Here is a 16,155-nt window from a genome sequence, read left to right on the forward strand (position 1 = left end):
TTTAGTCACATGGAGTCATTTCTTTTACTGACATAGTCTTTAGTCACATGGAGTCATTTCTTTTACTGACATAGTCTTTAGTCACATGGAGTCATTTCTTTTACTGACATAGTCTTTAGTCACATGGAGTCATTTCTTTTACTGACATAGTCTTTAGCCACACACACACAGTCATTTTTTCAGTGATATAGCTTTTAGTTATATGTACTCATTTTCTCTAGTGACAAAGTTTTAGCCATGTATAATTTTGTATGTAGTTAAGCACAAAGCTACACAAAGGGCTATCTGTGCTCTGCCCACCACGGGTATCGAAACCCGGTTTCTAGCGTTGTAAGTCCGCAAACATGCCGCTGTGCCACTGGTTTTCAGTGTATATTTACTACCAAACGTAATCAATTTTCCTTGACGTATGGTTGCCTTGGCGAAATAAAAAAAGTTTAAAAAGATCGGTTAAAAGTGCCGAGAAAGTGACAGTATCCTTCATCAATAACCTTGGTTATCATCGTTTAATAATCATTAAAGAAACTTTTTTTAATTCACGAATTTATCGAAACATAGTTATTGAAATTAAGTTCTACCTCCGCTAGGAAAAGCTTTTTGTCTTATATTTACTGATCTTAATATTACGCGTGATTTATTTATATTGTTTTACTTTTATTATGCACGGTTTCCATATTGAACAACTCGATAGGTAGGTGTACACTGACAAGCCTAATGGCTTCCCTACCGGAGCCGGTTCATATTAATAACCACCATTGACAGTTGGAGAGCTTCGCTCATTGGTCCGTTGAGACCAGCTAGTCTCGCTCATAGACTCAAAAGTCTGATGGTACGGCCTGCGGCTATGATGTAGGCCTACGTGTGACAGAGGCCTGCGTTAGAGGCTAGCTAACAATTCTCCTTTCATTTCGGTGTAGGCAAGAGTGACTCGTGCTACGATCAGTGGTATTGCTTGTATTTGGCAGAGAAACGTGGAGGGCTGATGTTAACTTGTCTTCGTAGAAAAAACAGATGCGTGAGTAATAATGTAGCAGCAAATACGAGCGTTTGACCCCAACTTTTTTGTAAGTTGTTACCAGCGGACCCCAGGAAAACTTGCATGTTTCTTGCAGCGCGGCTCGGCGGGGTAATCGAGGTGCTTGGAGGAAAACATGATCTTGTCAACGTTCGGATATTGATATCATAGTTCGTACCCCAGGAATATACAGATGTCGGCGCTCTGGGGCCTCTCCTGTCTCGGTGTCTAGATGTCGGCAGATGCACGTGCTTCAGACGCACACTTTTCTGAGCAACTTTATTTTTTTTTTTGATATACTGACCAAACTGATGCCCTTACTGCTCTTAGACCGAGATTTAGATCCAGCGCACAATGCACCGAGTAAAATGATGTCGACTTGCTGAAATGATCAGTTGATATCTTTATCGGCATTCTCCAGGCATTCTTCTCAGGTGAGTGCTTAAGAAAAGGTTGTAGTGAACATAAATGTAACCTAACCAGTACGACCAAACACTGTTTTATCACCCTGGTACCTTATTATTTCCTTATCTTGTGTCCTTCTGGTTATAACCTGCCTTGTTATACCGCGCACAGATAATAACGGAGTTTAAATTTCGTGTAGTGTTCTAAATCACAAACGATTTGTATTACCCAAAAAAGGGGGACTTTTAACATGAGAACATTTAATCTTATAAAGCATGTGAATGATGTTACTAGTTTACACAAATATTTGATTATCGTAACTTTGTAGACTTCATAATGAGTTATAGATTATATAACTGTTACATTTTTGTTCAAACACAATATATATATATATGTGTGTGTATTGAACAATACTAATCTTAAAACGAATTGTAATATACAGGATTGTCCTATCTTACAAGAACACACTCCAAAGTAAACTAATTGTTATTTATAACACTATTCTCCCGTTTATTAACAAATGTGCGCTATAAATATGGATTGGTAACTAGATGCAAATAGTTCAGAACACTTAAGCGTTCCGAAAAAAGTATTTCATTATAGGCCAGAATTTATGGCGTTGCAAAAGATAGGTCAAAGACCTTATAAAAATCGCTTAAGATGGCAACCAATTGAACTTGAAGATAATTCTGTAGGCCTACTATTACTGTACATGATTCAAGAGCCACTTTATGTCAAGTATCAGTTGTGTAGACGTAATGTTGCCCAGGCTTTCGAGGTCAGTTCATTGACCTGAAGACGATCAGTTCTGTGCGATTATCGAAGACCAGTTGGTAAAAACTGGGAAGTAATTTATTAGAAAAGTATTAAATATCTCTAGAGGATACACCAATGGCCCTAAACTGTTTGCCGAGAGGATACACCAATGGCCCTAAACTGTTTGCCGAGAGGATACACCAATGGCCCTAAACTGTTTGCCGAGAGGATACACCAATGGCCCTAAACTGTTTGCCGAGAGGATACACCAATAGCCCTAAACTGTTTGTTGAGAGGATACACCAATAGCCCTAAACTGTTTGTTGAGAGGATACACCAATAGCCCTAAACGCTCGACATTTAAGTTTTACTCTTAGATATAACTTATTGAAAACACGTCTGAATAAAACAAAAATAAGATTTAATAATCGTAAAAAATGTTAATATTACAGTCTTGAATTATTGAAACGAAGAGTTTGTCAGATCAGTTACAGCTTGGAGTCCTCACACGAGCCCTGTAGTCAGCGCGGATCAGTTACAGCTTGGAGTCCTCACACGAGCCCTGTAGTCAGCGCAGATCAGTTACAGCTTGGAGTCCTCACACGAGCCCTGTAGTCAGCGCAGATCAGTTACAGCTTGGAGTCTTCACACGAACTTCCTATCCATCGTTTCACCAGTATTTATTGATGGGAAACAAAATACTGGTTGTTTGACGCCATTGCCAAAACAGCAGGAAAAGTTATTCATGTCAGTTACAACAAACAAATGTTATAATTTGAAAAACCTATAAATGCTATACAATAGTACCACGTACCAGCATGAGGCGATACCCTATTTTTTCAAGGAATATCCAAGTGGTGAAAGTGACCATATGAATAATAATATGTATTTGTCTAGTATCACAAACAATACAAAGGTACTTAATGTACTCAAATCGGGAAGTAAGACAACAACAGAAAATCATCACATTGAACAACAAAAAAAAAGTCAACGATTAAATCATATGCTATCACACAAATAAGTGTGATACTTTCGACCAGCCGAGCTCCATCGTTTCAATAACAGCCTTCATTGTTAGTCTATCAGTTCAATATTAGGGACGCTATGCCTAATCTTTTTTTAGGGGGATATTTTCCCCAAAAGTAAAGATTCTTAATCTTCCTTGAATTTTGGAACCTTTTTGTAATTCCGGGTAATATCATAGTTATTAATTTGTGCTGTGTTTGAGTACCAAGAATACGCTATTGATTAGTGAATATACAACAGGCGTCACTAATATGTATCACAGCCCGATAAGAATATATTAAATAATGTGTTTTCTTCTGTCTAGTTTCACGCTTTGGGTAGCAGCTTAGTGTCTTGGTGATGTCAGGTCCACGAACAGGAATGTACAGTTAGCCGCAGGGCAAGCTTTTTCATGTATTGCTTCGATTGTTGAAACCACAATTATTGTTTCAATCGTTGACCATGTTAGAAAGAGTTAATACAGCAGCGAACACCTTGTTTTCAATATCTATGCATTCAAGTCTACAATACAAAATGTAGCAGAGGTTATCCGTGGTTGTAATGTTTTAGTTTACATTTCTAGAAACTGGACAACTATAGATTCTGTTATACAACACCAACTACTCTGTCGAATCTCACACTTAAAGTGAACCAACGATAGAACAGTTGACCCGCTGTACATGTTTACAAAATGTTATTTCTGGAAAGTGGACAACTATAGATTCTCTGATATAAGACACCTTACCTGAACCGTTAAAGTGAACCGTTGCTAGAACAGTAGGGTTATAACAATTTCATTTTGTTTTGTTAGTATACTGATAAGCACATAGCTACACAATGGACTATCATTACTGTACCAGGTTTTTAGCGTTATAAGCCTTTAGACTTACCGCTGAGCCACTAGGTGTAGACTAGCAAGGCGTTGATAGTAAAGTCAGGTAATCCAATACGTGCTAAATACTACATAAGTTTATTTATTTCATGATTTGTTTGTACATTGTGAACATATGGATTGAAGTGAAAATTTAAAAAAATAATACGTAAGCACAAAGAAAGTTATTAATGAAAATGGGAGTTTAGAATTTTCTTCGAAACCATGGGTGTAATATTCTCTATCAAACTTCACAAGTTTCAGTTAAATATTAAAACTTGTCCTTTTCTGTCTTTTTTTTTTTCTGAGTCTGAAAATGCACCTGGTAGTTGTTCACCTATATTCGTGATTGCGAAAGATTTAAACATTGCTATCTGTGAGAACGAACCTATTAGAAGACTTGAAATAATTCTTATTGGTTGCCTCCTGGCTATTTACCCACGCTCGTATTTTGAGCGTTTTCATACATTTTTAGCCGCAGCTTAGCGGCTCATCAAAATGTGTGTTTGTGTTCTCTTATAGCATAGTCACATCGGGCTATCTGTTGTGTCCACCAAGGGGAATCGAACCCCTTATTTCAGCGTTGTTAATCCGTGTAGCTTCGCGCGAAATTCAAAACAAACCAAACTCTTCAAAGTTAGGGACGGCTAGTGTAGTAATTTTGCTTGAAAATCCTCAAACGGACAAATTGCTAAAAGCTATTTAATCCACCGACACATATACTAGACACACACAAAAATTGGTAAAGGCTACTTAATCCACCGACACGTAGACACACACAAATTGGTAAAGGCTATTTAATTGGTTGTTTGTAATTAAGCACAAAGCTACACAATGGGCTGTCTGTGCTCTGCCCACCACGGGTATCGAAACCCGGATTCTAGCGTTGTAAGTCCGCAGACATACCGCTATGCCACTGGGGGGCAGGCTATTTAATCCACCGACACATATATTAGACACACACACAAATTGGTAAAGGCTATTTAATCCACCGACACGTATATTAGACACACACACAAATTGGTGAATTATTATACATTATTATTTAATTTTTTTGAATGTCTACTTTTACACATCTACGTTTTATTATACAATTTTCCTTTGCCTTTTGCTCAAGTTAATTCCAGAGGGGAATTAAAAACTCAGTTTGTCATGCAACCCTAGAAGAAGCCGACTCGCCCTGTAGGCGTTGCCAACATTTCCTGAGTAAATCATTCTACTGTGCGATGATTTAAGAAAAGTTAAACCCACAATGCACGCTGTTCTTCATGTTGACGAGAAACGCGAAATATTAAAAGCGTATCATTCGTTTTTCTTGATGACAGCAACGCGTTCATTACGAAGTTAGAACCTTAATTTAAATACCGCTACTCAGTTAGAACCTTAATTTAAATACCGCTACTCAGTTAGAACCTTAATTTAAATACCGCTACTCAGTTAGAACCTTAATTTAAATACCGCTACTCAGTTAGAACCTTAACTTAAATACTACTACACTAATAATCTCCAATTCTAAAGTTATCTTGCTATAATTTATTCGATACTTCATAGGTAAACGTTTTAAACTTAGCTTAATTTGACAGATTTTAAACTGCTGTTTGAACTCGCCATTACAATTGTACCATTACAATAATATGTTTATCAACACCCACCCATTGAAATGGCCAGGTGGTTAGGGCGCTCGACTCGCAATTCGCGGGTCGCGGGTTCGGATCCCCCGTCATACCAAACATGCTCGCCCTTTCAGCTGTGGGGGCGGTATAATGTGACGGTCAATCCCACTATTCGTTGGTAAAAGAGTAGCCCAAGAATTGGCGGTGGGTGGTGATGACTAGCTGCCTTCCCTCTAGTCTTACACTGGTAAATTGGGACGGCTAGCGCAGATAGCCCTCGTGTAGCTTTGCGCGAAATTCAAAACAAACAAACCCATTGAAATGTTCAAAGAAAACGGGCAACATCTTTCGTGTTCCAAGAAAACGGGCAACATCTTTGGTATTATAAAGGATAATTTCGGTAACTGAAATTAATAATTTTTCACCAATGATCCCAGCCACCATATTAGCGGTGAAACCGGTTCTGGGTTATTTATAATATTCAACAAATAATGTGTGTGTACAGATATAATCCAAAGAGTTTGGAAAATCCGAGGACCTAAAATTTAACTTATAATAGAAGTAATTTACAGTACGAGCCACCGTTTACTGTAGCTATTACATACACACATCTTTAAAGGTGCACCATAGAACTTATTCACATAAAACTACTCCAGTTCTATCAACGCTAGCCGTCCCTTTTATTGAAATGATTGACTACAGGGAATGCACTAAGTAAACATTACCTTCCGCCAACTATTGGCCTACTGTTTACCAAAGAATAGTGGGATTGACCGTGACATTATAACGCCTCCACAGCTGACAAGGCGAGCATGTTCGGTAAGAAGACCGAAATCCGCGACTCGCACATTGTGAGTCAGAGCCCTAACCACCAGAACTAAGGGGAATCAAAGCTCTTACAATAAACTCTTTATCTAGATCTGGGAGGGGCAGGTTTGACGATTCCACCTCTTTCTCCCACCTGCACTGGTTTTGTGGTAGCTCTGAGGATGTTGCTTTTTATGTAATCTCACTAGCATAATTACAATACCCCTATCAGGGCCATGTCCATTCACGTTCAACGTTTAGTATTAGCACTGGTATACACTTTGCTTCATTTGTTATGTTATCAGTCTTATATCAATACATACCGGAGATATTACAGGATGAATGGCATGTATGTTATACAAATGATATGTTAAATCAGTCTAGCAGTATGTGACTGATTGCTATACCTATAGTACATATTTATGGGCGAGATGTATTAACTTTCATTTCCATCATGTACGATATAGCGATCAAGTGAGGGTGGTAATTTATTTTTACACAAGTGTTTCCAGAAGTAAGTGTCATAGAACGGCTGTACGTTTGTATACTTACACAAGAAGTGTGAGTTTGTTGTGCTTGGGAAGCGAGGGTTAACTTTTGGAATGTTTGTAATTTGGTTTCGGTTTGTGCCACGTTAAACTACCGGCCGGATATACTGTTTGTACAATTTGATTGTAATTTTGGATGATTTGCTAACCGGATTCGCACCTTTCCAGATTTTGTCCGTAATTGCGTTTATGTGCGTTTGCCATGTTAATTTTGTATCATAGATGAGGCCTAGAAAGTTTTCTAATGTAGCAGTCCGGAGGAGGTTTCAACGGAGATAGGTTTCAGGTTTGTTTTTAAGGATTAAAAAAAAATTAAGCACTAGTATTTGTGTTTTGGTATATTACTTTATACTCTTCTTTTGACAGTGTTCTGCTATGTCGTTTAATACAGATTGTAAGTTTGCAGCTCCTATGGATGGCGTGTGGGAACTCTTCCAAATTGCTACGTCACCCGCAAATTGTGAGGTATAACAGGAATTGGTTTCGGTCAGTGCCATGTCATACATGATGAAGAGTATGGGGCTAACTACCCCTCCTTGTGGCACGCCTGCCTCAGGAATACAAGTAAATTGGTTTGCTTTGAATTTCGCGCAAAACTACAAGATGTCTGCACTAACCGTCCCTAATTTAGCAATGATAGACTAGAGGGAAGGCAACTAGTCAGCATCACCCACCGCCAACTCTTGGGCTACTCCTTTACCAACGAATAGTGGGATTGGCTGTCATATTATAACCCATCCACGGCTGAAAAGTGACAGGGGATTCGAATTCGAGACCCGCAGATTGAGGGTCGAGTGCCCTAACCACCAAACCATGCCAAGAATTAAAGTCCTTACAAGTAAAAATGGGGCCCAAAGGGAACCATAAAAAAGGTTTAGTCACGTGAACATAACCGAGGTTTATTAGCTCTTTTCTCTCTGTAGTAATTTCGAGTAACTTGATTTATCGTTTAGTAGAACAGATAGCTGGTCACTATATCGTCTCCCGTTTTAATAAATATCGTGGAGTACAAAATACTGGTTTCTGAACTCCTTCTCAAACTTGATAATGTTACAAGTAGTTTGTCTTTTATCAATCTTAGTATTTAACGTTGTATTCACTTATTGTTCTTTAGCAGATTATGTATCATTGTTTGTAACAAAGAACGTTATTATTGAATCAAATTGACCAGTTTGAGCTTTCATTTAGGACTGAAATATTAGAACATTTGTTGTTTATATCGTGTATCTAAAACTGAACCTGCCCATGATAAAGAGTTGTTCATTGTCACATTAACCATCGTGATATGCAAGATTGAACAACTCGAAAACTTTTGAAATCGTTTCCATGGTTATATATCCAATAAAGTTTAATATGTATATATCTTTTGTCGATTATTTATCATCATTGTTTATAACAAATAATTCAAAACGAATTTTGCTTCCTTCTGAGGATTTGTTGCTCCGACCAGGGCTCATATAATGAGAGTTGCGTCTATCAATCTTGCCAGGTGTAATTTTTTGTTTAACTTTAGAAAGAAAAAAAATCATGCACGGAGAACGGTTCAAACCACAGAAGTTTCAATTTTGGTTGAGTGTGAGCTTTTAAAATAAGTTTAATAGTGTATATAATAATGATTCTTTATTTTTCCTTTGAATAGTTTTAATACTGAAAAGCTAAAATTACCAAAGTGTTTGTTTGTCGCCTTCTTTTGTTCCCCGGCGGGACAGCGGCAAGTCTACGGATTTACAACGCTAAAATTCAGGGTTCGATTCTTAGCGGTGGACACAGCAGACAGCCAAATGTGGCTTTGCTCTATAACAAACAAATCGTCGTATTTTGCCTTTACATTGTCCATTTAGCTCGCAAACCGAAATTTAGGAATTGTACTCTTCAACTATAAAGAGATCTTTTAATTTCTTGCCCCAGTTGTTAAAAACATGTACACGATACGATTAGTGAGGCGCCCCAGTTGTTGCCTCACTAATCTTATTGTTTATGTTAACCGGTTGTTGCCTCACTAATCCTGTTGTCTATATGCTTTTCCCGTGTGAGACACGTGGCCTTGAATCTCTTCCCAACTTTCCTGCCACCAGTCACGGTTCGCTGTTCCTCTGAACATTTTAGAGAACAAACAGAACTTATTATGAAGTTCCAAGTTGCTATTTGTGTGGCAAAGATTAATGGCTAACCGTCTCGATGTGCCTTAAAGCTTTCGTTTTTAGTTCCTATTACAAAGACCCGTGTTTTCACTGTTCTTTGGTATGCGCTGCATTCTTATTAAACGGAGCAACGAAAACAAACCAATTTTGAAGTTGTTTTATATTGGACACGATTCTTTATTTTTCCGTGTGTTCATTTCTAATATTGCGAAATGGAATGGAAATTTCCGAGGAAAGTTTGAAAAATACGAACAAGTTACGTTCATGTTCTGTCTTATCCGCACATTGGAGGATTACAAGTAACATAGATTTAAGACAGATAAACATTAATTTCATGGTGAAAACAATAAATATTAGAATTAACTGGCCCAACCTTGGTAATGAAAATGTTCTTATCTTTAGGTTATTGGCTTATTGCTTCGCTCCCCAATCTTTCTCAGACTAGCTTTGTTATTACAGAGTTCGATAGGTAACCAACAGTAATTGGTGAAAAATAGAAGTCACGTGACAAAGATGGATTTGAGCGTACGTTTTATAAATATATAAAATAAAATTGCTCTTACAAATTATTTGCGTTATCCTAAGCTGTCGTTTTATCAATACAAAAATATTACAAGTAAAGTTTTCTGTGATTGGATATCACAGAAAGGTGTGAATGAACTATTGATGGTGGCGCCACCAATGACATTAGTGTCAACCTTTGTATATGAAACGCTAGGGTATGGTCTAGTACATGTGGTTTTATCAATATTCTGTAGCTACAACCGACTACACCACAGGGAACTGCGAAGATGAATTTCAAAACTGTGCTGCAATCAGCCATTTGGACTAACGAGTCTCCTCGAGCGTTGTCTGTATCTTTTCGCTTTGAAATAACTGAATAACATTAATATATCCTGTAATTGTAGTGGTAATGTTAGACCATTTCCCATTCTTTAGAATTCCTTCTTAAATATTACAAATGTTCTTCAGCTTCTCCCACAGGATTATTTCAAACTATTCTGTCGTCGCCTAGAGCTATGCTTTGGTGTGGCCTCTCATGTGCACGAGCTTGGAAAATAGACTGGTTTACATTTCAGCGTGTTTGGTATTCGAAACGTGATCTTGAACTAAGACATGTAAAACGTAACAAATCCCCATTATGTAAATAGCCTTAACGAAGCTGCCGCAGCTGCAGGGTGACCCAAAAACGAATCACTCACTGATTGTACCATAAAACTGTAAAAGTAGTAAATTTTTTATCTTTGTTTTCTAGAAAAAAAGAGTTGTGTTCTTTTTGTTACCTCTGCCATGAATACGAGTGTTCTTCAAATGTGCTGTGTTTAAATGGCTGACTCACTTATGACCCACCCTGTAAAGCTGTGATCCGTGTTCGTGGCTCGGATCAAGTTACTACTTTATCAACGTGATCTGTCTGCTACTCTGGATCTGGTTAACATGAATATCTAATTTGACATCCTCTATAATTTTCTTACGGTGAAAACCTGTCACTGCCACATTCACACAGGCACCCTGGGCCTATTTGACGTCGGATAAAAGAAGTTATAATGTCTAGAGCTGTTTGTTGTTGGTTAGGCGTGCAATAATGTATTCGAACTAAGAATTAGTTGACTGTAAGAGAAAAATCACGTGATTTTTTTTTCGTCTATTACCATATCCCAACTAATCATCTGTATAACAAGATCCGTTTCTTGTCATACAGTACGTTTTTCTGATCGGTTTGACATAGAGATGGAACACCAAAGGTGCTAAAGATGAAGAAACGGATGACAGCTTTCTTTTTCTTCAGCTTGTTTTATATCACGCTATAAAACCTGTACAATAGGCACGTGCAAACTGTGAAACGAATTAAACTGGAGTTGGTTCTTCCTTATACTTAAGAAATAATATATACTGAATGATTACAATCATGTACTTAGCGTTTTATATCCGATCTCCTGTAATTTAATCTTTATAGCTTTGAGATAGCCAAAAGAATCAAAATAAGTTTGTTTGAATTTATCACGAAGCAACTCGACGGCTATCTGCGCTAGCCGTCCCTAAGTTAGCAGTGATAGACTAGACGGAGGGCAGCTAATTAACACTACCTACCACAAACTCTGGGGGCTACTCTCTTACCAACTGAAGGTGAGATTGATCGTAACATTATAACGTCCCCACGGCTAAAAAGGCGAGCATGTTTAGTGACGATGATTCGAACCCGCGATTCGCAACTTGTAAGTCGAGCGCCCTAATCACTGGGTCGCTTCTAAGTAAGACGTCCATAATTTACCGCAATTCAGTTGGGCGAAGAACTATTTTTAAAAATTTTTTTTTAGTGAGAAATGAAACAATGATATCGATTACGTATTGTTGTCATGGTTCCCATGGGCTGGTATATGACGTAATTTCTGGGTTGTTTTATACTCCAGGAAAGTTTTGTGATGGAGAACACTTTCAGTTTGAATATTTATATACAAATACATATAATTTAAAATCAATACGCAGCCTTTTCGAATATGCTGAACTTGTAAATGTGTCGTTTATTTTCTTTTTTTTTAAATAAATGCCCAAATTATTTTAAGCTTTTAATCTAAGAAATCACCAACTATAAAATGCTTATTCCCTTTGTCATCTGTCTAGAACGCTTTCACACTCCTGTTTTTGGTAGTGCTCAACAATATACATCGTCCCTTAGCAACAAAACTATCACCTTATTGTTCTTAGGCCAACTATGGTGTTTATGTTGAATGCTCAATATTCATGTTGATTTGTTATAAAGATTTTTTTATTATTTATTTTTTATAACTTCGGTGATATAAAAGCAAAATAATCTAATTCAGAAGTTATGACATTGGGTTGTAGTCAAAAGCAAAACAAAATTTATCAAGTAGTGTTTCAACTAATCCTTACGTTACGTTTATGCGTTAGGCCTAAACTTAAATTAGACTACAAACATGCCTACTATTACTAACGTTATAGAGTAAGTGTTTAAAACGTTAAGTGGTGAATAAATGCATGTTAATAAATATTATTTTGGTATTTTATCACACATGTTACCTACTTGGCCTTAAAACATAAAAAATGTTTGTTACTAAATATATTTTATCCTTTTACAGTCGAAAGAGTTGAAAAATTTTGTCAGAATGTCCACACTGTTTTCTACTTCCTGACCTAGAATACAGTGAAAAGGCTCAAGAGTGCTATTTAAGTGTCTTTCAGAGTATACACGTATTTTTGTTCACGATAACATTTCATTTTTCTGCACAGTTTTTACTAAACATGTGGTGATTAAAAAATTAGTTCGAGACTGATGAAATAAGTGAAGAGTTGGTGTATTTTGGAGGTACAGAAAAGTTCGTTTTAGTTAAATTCTATTAATTTCGTTCATCATTCGACAATGGTTTCCCGTCATTTTTGACGGACTTTTATACTGGTCAAATAATAACACAATAATTGCTGCCCCTGTGCAGCCATAGGTTTATTGCAAGATTAATTAATTGTATTATTTGCATTTTATAAAAGTAAATATCTTAAGTCAAACTGGTGCATCATTTCACATTAATACTGACCAGATAAAGCCTAAAATTGTTCGGATAGTCAGGCAACATTGGATCCTTGAAAGTAACATTTATTACATGCTCGTTAGTCCTAATTTAAAATTGCCGAACTTCTTATTGAGAAGTTACTATGAACGTTGCTTTTGAATTTAAATATTTTTTATGTACGAAATAAACACCGATAGCAAGTGTTGGCAAGGTGTTGAAAGTTAAGGTTGTGGTAATTTCATTCTTTGTCTTTCAACATCTTTGATTCAAACTCAATATTGTTCTCACACAAGGAGTTCTCTGCAATTTGAATTAAAAGATTAACACACTAGCGCTTTCTAGTAAGGCACTTTTTAACAACTCGAACTACCACATTGTACCCCTTTCCCAAACAAGACCCATTAGTGGGTCTTACTTCAGGATCGTAGTACAATCCCACACTATATTTTCTTATGGCAATTTCCATGTTTACATCACTCGCTTGTATGATTCGAACCCAAAATCGCTTGCAAACAAGCTAAGTTCGCTACCAACCAAATTAAAGGTTTAACCTACTAACACTTGTTAGTAAGGCACTGTTTAACAACTCAAACTATTACTCTGCTTTAAGCCCGTTTTTCATGTAAGGTTCAAAGTCCGTTCTCACTTAGGCCTAATTACTTCTTACTTAATAAACATTATAATAATACGTAACTTTCAAAACTTTTCACTATTTTGCTTCGTGTTTTACGTACCAGAACCAGCTGAACAATTAAGTTTTTTTTTATCCTATCTTTTTAATTTCCGTGGTGTAGAATGTAATTTGGACAGAGTTTCATTTTTTCCTGATGTATCATCGGTATAAACTTGTTTTCGTAAATACAGCAGCTAGATGTAAAATTCATAAAAAAATACAAAAACCAACTGACGTTTTATATTATTGACAACAAAGAGTTGTAGAACATTCTGTAATTTTCACCTCATTAATTATTCTCTACTTTGTTATGTTCTAAGGGTAATTAATTATTCTCTACTTTGTTATGTTCTAAGGGTAATTAATTATTCTCTACTTTTTTATGTTCTAAGGGTAATTAATTATTCTCTACTTTGTTATGTTCTAAGGGTACTTACCTTGTGTTCATAACATAATCCTGTGTTAGTATACGGTACTTTAGTCTTCCCAAGATGTCCCACTCTCCTCGTCCGTAGATTCGAATATTCTGGAAACATTAGATATCCCTGTAAAATATAATGTCTAGCATCACCAGTATTTACTCCACACTATATTTAATATTTTCTACTAAACCCTAAATAATAATAATATCATCACATTATACTTTTACCTGTGGTAGGCACAGCACAGATAGCCCATTGTGTAGCTTTGCGCTTAACAACAAACAAACAAAACAATTCCACCCCCACTCCCTTATTGAAACCCGATTTCTAGCGTTATAAGCCTTCATTCAGACTTATCGCTGAGCCACTGGGGGCAAGGAAATTGCGAGGAATATGAAGAGCAAGTAGAGAGATCCAAGTCCAAAGTGTTAAACGTGCTGTAAATATCAAATAATTTGGATGAGTTGCATTAAAACATTAAATAATCAACATGGATAGTTTGTTTGTATTGAGCACAAAGCTACGAAAAAGGCTATCTGTGCTGTGCCCATCACGGGTATCGAAACCCGGTTTTTAGCGTACAAGTCTACAGACTTACCGCTGTGGCACTGGGAGGCATCAGGATAGAGTCTTCTGGATATATTGTTTACTGATCATACAGTGCGACAATAAAATACGCACTGTTGTAAACAGTGAAATGTGTTTGAACTCCTCTTAGTAAAAAGGCTTTTCCCTAACGAATTACAATGAACATATTACAAATCTAACAATGCCCGCATGTACCATATATATTCTGCTAACGTTAGATAGTCTTAACCGAGATAACAAGATCTCGATGCTATTATAATTTTACTTAACTGTTTGTCTGCTACATTCTTTAGAGATTTCCAAGCAATTACATTGTTAGTTACACCACATGTCATAAACAGACTACACACCCATTTGATTTAAACTCACTTAACTCAGGAATTATGTATATACCAAAACCGCGTGCCCAAGTACCGGTTTCGTACTAGACGTATTCTTAATACAGAGAATGAGAAATAAAAACCTCACCTACGCTGTAAAGTTACGTCTGGTTTATCGACTATAACTAACGATTTAATTACACATTCATTTAATTAGTTCTGTATTTGGGATTAGCGAATTTAACCGATTGGTTTTTCTGGAGTAAAAGTAACAAAATCAGTGGATTAAATAGCCTTTACCAATTTGTGTACGTGTCGGTGGATTAAATAGCTTTTATTAATCTGTGCATGTGTCTAATATACGTGTCGGTGGATTAAATAGCCTTTACCAATTTGTGTACGTGTGTCTAATATGTGTGTCGGTGGATTAAATAGCCTTTACCAATTTGTGTACGTGTGTCTAATATGTGTGTCGGTGGATTAAATAGCCTTTACCAATTTGTGTACGTGTGTCTAATATGTGTGTCGGTGGATTAAATAGCCTTTACCAATTTGTGTATGTGTCTAATATACGTGTCGGTGGATTAAATAGCCTTTACCAATTTGTGTATGTGTCTAATATACGTGTCGGTGGATTAAATAGCCTTTACCAATTTGTGTATGTGTCTAATATAAGTGTCGGTGGATTAAATAGCCTTTACCAGTTTGTCCTTTTTGAGGAATTTCAAGCAAAATTACTTGAAGTTTCTCTACACTAGCCGTCCCTAACTTTGAATAGTTTGGTTTGTTTTGAATTTCGCGCGAAGCTACACGCATTTACAACGCTGAAATATAGGGTTCGAATCCCCTTGGTGGACAAACCAGATAGCCCGATGTGGTTATGCCATAAGAGAACACACACGCAAAGCTACGTGAGAGCTATCTGCCCCTAATTTAGCCTATTTTTTTACTAACGAATAGTGAGATTGATCGTCACATTATAACGCCCCACCGCCGAAAGGGGCGAGCATATTTGGTAGGATAGAGATTCGAAGCCGCAGATGCGATTCGAGCGCCCCCTAACCACCTAGTCTTGCCAAGCCCAATTTTGAAGAGATAGACTATATAGAAGGCAGTTAGTCAACACCACCCACCGCCAACTCTCGCCCTACTCTTTTACTAACGAGTAGTGAGATTGACCGTCACATTATAACGCCCCCACGGCTGAAAGGGGCGAGGCTGTTCGGTGACGGGATTCATATTAGCGGCCCACATGTAGCAATAAGTACCAAGGGAGAAAAAAAAATTCTACTTATATTGAAGTTGTTTTGTTTTTTAATACATCTTCCTCTCCTTTAACCCCCCCCCCCTCCGTGGTAAAAGGTAAAATAAAAAAGTAAACTTAGGTTTTGTTGTCGCTCAGCCCAAAGCTACACAATGGGCTATCTGTGCTCTACCCACCACGAGTATCGAAAAACCAATTTT

At 37.1% G+C, this 16,155-nt stretch overlaps 1 pseudogene; it reads left to right on the forward strand.

Moving 5' to 3' along the window:
• The first annotated feature begins 871 nt into the window (after positions 1–871).
• Positions 872–16,155, forward strand: part of LOC106473982 — a 31,844-nt pseudogene continuing 16,560 nt past the window's right edge.

The sequence above is a fragment of the Limulus polyphemus genome, unplaced genomic scaffold, assembly GCF_000517525.1.
Source record: "Limulus polyphemus unplaced genomic scaffold, Limulus_polyphemus-2.1.2 Scaffold6700, whole genome shotgun sequence".
Classification (NCBI taxonomy): Eukaryota; Metazoa; Arthropoda; class Merostomata; order Xiphosura; family Limulidae; genus Limulus; species Limulus polyphemus.